Genomic DNA, 4,426 nt, shown 5'->3' with positions numbered 1-4,426 from the left:
AAAGCCATCATTTCAGGTGGTCAATTTTTTTTTTTTAAAAAACAGACAATAATTACTATAAGATTAATTAGCTTATGTAGTTTAAGAATAAGAACCAAAGATATCAAGTACGGATTAATCTTACCTCTTAGAAGAATAGTTTTTATAGCTACACGCATAGGTGAAAAGAAGAGAAACTCTCAAATATGAAAAGAATATGTATCAAGAATATCGTCTATAAGAAAGTATTACTATATATTTGTACCTCATAATATATAAATAAGTAGAAGAAAATCACATACAATTAATTAAACTTTGATTGTACATCTTTGTAGGTTCTGATGATAGCCTATCATCTTGACCTCGACAAACAAGTCACTATACGGCGATCCATATAGATAATTCACAGAAACTTGTACTTAATTTACTTAAAACTTTAACCAAAACAGTCTGGTGCCTCTAAGAATAGCCTCAAATTATCAGTATCCATATCCACCTCCCTTGGTGATATATGAAAATGTTGTGGCCTCGACTCAAATATTCATGGATACTTTGCAGAAGCTCCATGCTTCCACTAGAAACAAGTTCAGGGTCCCTACTATACAGGGCAAACTGCTAGATTGTATCTTACCTTCTCATTTGTATTATCGAGTTTTGTGTTATAAGACCTGCAAATCCAAGGGTCTCACAAAGTCATAAAACACTTCATGCACAAACCCCCCCTTACGCCACCTTTAAAAAGAATAATACATACTCCTATATGCATCTATCTATCTCTATATATAGAGAGAGGAAAGATATAGAAAATCCTTTGGTTCTACTTACTCTCTCCCCGACAAAAAATACTGGTGCCTTTAGAGAGTCATTTTTAACCATGAAAATAAAAAAGCATACCAATATAAAAATATTTTTTTACAAGATTATGTGCTATATGACTCGGCATGCACGTGCCAAAAACCTAGTAAGAATGATTTAAAAAGAGAAAGTTTCTTCAGAAAATGGTTGTGCAAAGAGCCAAAGTTTCTTCAGAAAATGGTTGTGCAAAGAGCCATTTTAAGCACGGAGAAACAGATAAATAGTGTATCAATGATCAATAGTGTAGATTTAGAAAACAATGTGTGTACTTACATATTTTGGTTTTTTAGCAAATTTTTATTTTTGGGTTTTAGCTGTTTTTTATTGTTCAGCAAACAGAATATACAAAAGAAATTCCCGACAGATTCTCCTAACACGTAAAACTGACTTTCGTTTAACTTAATCCAAACACAGACCAAAAAAAAAAAAAAAAAAAAAAAAAAACAACATTAATATATGTCTAATTCAAAAGTAGCTAAATATGACTTTAGTTTCGTTTTTAATTTGATGAAATAAAATCTAGAATACTCTCATTCCTAATCTCCTTATTTTAATCTAATGTGCTAGTTCCTTACTGCTTGCATCCCTGAGGCAATCAACCGCCATAAATTAGGACATTGAACCGATACTAGCAGACTAGCAACCCCAATATTAGTTTAGAAAAATACATCAGAAATACAAAAAATCACCCATAGTTAGTAGCATTAATATATAAGATATCAGTAACCTCCCATATTCAACAAGTAATTCACTTCCCAATGTTATGTATGAATAAGTGTGAACACCTAATTTTTGTTCGAACTTAAATTTTTTACACCATTTTTAGCATTTAAATATCCTTTTTAGGTCTCGATTAGATATTTAATTTTTACTTCATTGTTAATAAGTTTAACTTTTAAAAATTTGAAAACTATAAAAATAGAGTCACATTTTAGGGCAAGCCTCGTCCTTTATTTTCAAAAGAAAAGAAAATTTATAAAAATTATGTTTTCTTCTAATTTGCATTTTAATAAATAAATTTTAATATTTTTCTTAGTTACACATTGTTTTTGGACTAGTTATTTAGCTTTTCTATATCTATATATATATTATTAAAAAGAGGATAGTTTGGCCTAAGATTGTGACAAGTGGCATCGTAGAACTATGACAAGTGGCAGTTTTAGGACAAACAATAGTTAATTAGTTAATAATTAGTTAGTACTATTTTTTAATTTGAAGTAAAAATAATTAAATATCTTATATTTTTTAGGAAAAATCTATATATATATTATTAAAAGAGGATAGTGTGGCCTAAGATTGTGACAAGTGGCATCGTAAAATTACGACAAGTGGCAGTTTTAGGACAAACAATAGTTAATTAGTTAATAATTAGTTAGTACTATTTTTTAATTTGAAGTAAAAATAATTAAATATCTTATATTTTTTTAGGAAAAATACGGTTAAAACAACTGCTCTATTTATGCACAATGGACTCCTAAAACCGTGCAGCCATAATTTAAATTTAAGGCACGTTTTAGGACTTTTTTTTTTTTGGAAGTTATCAGATTTTTTAAATTAACTATTTAATCAAAATGTAAATTCTAACTAACTAACTTATTTGAATTTAGGTTAAAAGATATATATTGAGCCCTAATTGTTATTAGGAAAAATGCGAATTCGAATTTTTCTGAAAAAATGCAAATGCACATTCACTTTCCCCATTTTCACATACACGTCCCCCACTTCTCACTTTTGAGAAGTACATTCTAATTTTCTAATCACAACTGCTCATTGCACTTTCTCCTATTAAAAAAAGAAAAAGAATGAAGATACTTGGCGAGTGCATGCAGAGTCAGGACTGGGACTTCTCCTTTTTAAAATTTAATTTGTGAGTTTTGGTGGGTGTGGCTGGGAAGATGTTCATAGATTCGTGTGAACCAAAATCATATACTGATTTTGAAACTATTGCCGATGGCATTTTCGTGAGTTTTCTTTCTTCTACACCCTAATTATTGCCTCATTTTCTATTTGCTTCTTGTCTTTATCTTGATCTTGGATGTTGGATCAGGTTGTGTATAACGTATCCTTTCCTCCTTGTGAATTTTTTAAACAGTAGAAATATGTAATATGCACTAAATTTCACTTCTATGGCAGATTTAGAAGTCACACGTGTGGAAGGTTTAAATTTGTGGCACAACAACGTAACTCTGCTGAGATTAATGATGAGCTATTCAAAGAATTCAGAGAAGGAAATATAGAGGGGAAACTACATGAAGTTTTGGCAGGTAATTCTCTTATATGTCTAGAATTTATAGTCTCATCATCAATACTGAAAGTTGGTGTTCAACAAATAGTTTTCTTATAGATGTGAAGTTATTTATTTTATTTAATTTAAAGATTATTCATCTGATTTCTTTGTGCAGGTATATACTAGATATGGAGATCCAGTTCCTTACTGGCAGGACTTGGCAACTTTTGTCCGTAAGGAAGGCTCCTATGGTATGTTTAATGTTTCATCTTTTTTCCAAGAAAGTTTGTTTTGTGTGTGTGTGTATATATATATAATTTTTTTATTTTTTTTATAGTATCATGAAGGAACAACTTTTGGCAGGTTTAAAGTTTTGATTTATTTACCGCTTGTCATGGTTCCTCCCACTTTGATTTCTATCAACAATCTCATGTCATAATTAAATAAGATTAAGTGTGCACGTTTCTTATATTTTACTTTTTGATGAAATAATTTTAGTTTGGTTTTTTTTTTTTTTAAAAAATAAAAATAAAAAATAACTACATTCCCAATTTTTTTCCTATTAGTGCTTGAAAAACATTTTTGTACGAATCACACTATGTTTTAATCGATTGGAATTTTATAGGCCAAGAAAATAAGTAGTTGGAGGCAACTCTTACTAAATATCCACATACCAGGAGTCATATGCAGTGACAAATGATTTTATTACGAAAAAAGGCAGGGAGAAGGAGATTTAGGAAGCGTCTATTGGGGTAAAATAATTAATAGTAGAATAATTAAAGTTTTGGAATCTAAATTGAAGATAGGTATAATTAGTTTCAAGATAAAACCTAAAGTATTTTTTTAGCTTATTGTAATTATAATGAGAGTTGATGCCTTTCTCCTAATTCCTACCATTAGGCTACAATAGTTTCAGGTGGTTTCCGAATAGCAAATAAATCTTTTTGAGTTGTAGTTAGTGTTTTGGTTAGGCCTCAGTGATAATTTCCGATGCTTATGTTCTTCAAGTTTAATGTAAGTTGAATAGTCAAGTTTCTTTTCATTTAGGTTGAAAATTCAGTACTAAATGGTGATTGAGATTTAAATAGATGAAGTAGATAAAAGAAATAATTTATTTACAGTCATAGATGATACTAATAGTTTAGACCAAATAGAAAGGAATTTAGCTATCTACTCAACAGTCTTTTCTTTTCCTTTCCTTCCTAGGACACAAGAACGTTGATTTTTAGAGTTTAAAAAAAGTGAGTTTATTGCTTTGAAATTGTTAAATATTTCTAATGCATTTCCTCCTTACTAATTTGGCTTTGGATCACCAACAAAGGATCAATTTGAAGTCTCTTCTCTTGATTCCCAAACTTAATTTAG

The 4,426-nt window shown here is 29.7% G+C and overlaps 1 long non-coding RNA gene across 2 annotated transcripts; it reads left to right on the top strand.

The window, feature by feature from the left end:
- Positions 1 to 2,444: 2,444 nt before the first annotated feature.
- LOC132029410 (uncharacterized) lies at positions 2,445 to 3,567 on the top strand. Of its 2 annotated transcripts, none has more exons than XR_009407797.1 (3): positions 2,445 to 2,795; positions 2,968 to 3,098; positions 3,237 to 3,567. It is a non-coding gene; the product is annotated as an uncharacterized LOC132029410 (long non-coding RNA). The 2 variants fall into 2 exon arrangements; XR_009407796.1 differs by having other exon boundaries at positions 2,445 to 2,881.
- The last annotated feature ends 859 nt before the right edge of the window (positions 3,568 to 4,426 follow it).

Source organism: Lycium ferocissimum, chromosome 9 (assembly GCF_029784015.1).
Source record: "Lycium ferocissimum isolate CSIRO_LF1 chromosome 9, AGI_CSIRO_Lferr_CH_V1, whole genome shotgun sequence".
NCBI classification, from domain to species: Eukaryota; Viridiplantae; Streptophyta; class Magnoliopsida; order Solanales; family Solanaceae; genus Lycium; species Lycium ferocissimum.
The sequence above is the reverse complement of the archived record's forward strand: the minus strand, read 5'-3'. Positions and strand labels throughout refer to the sequence as shown.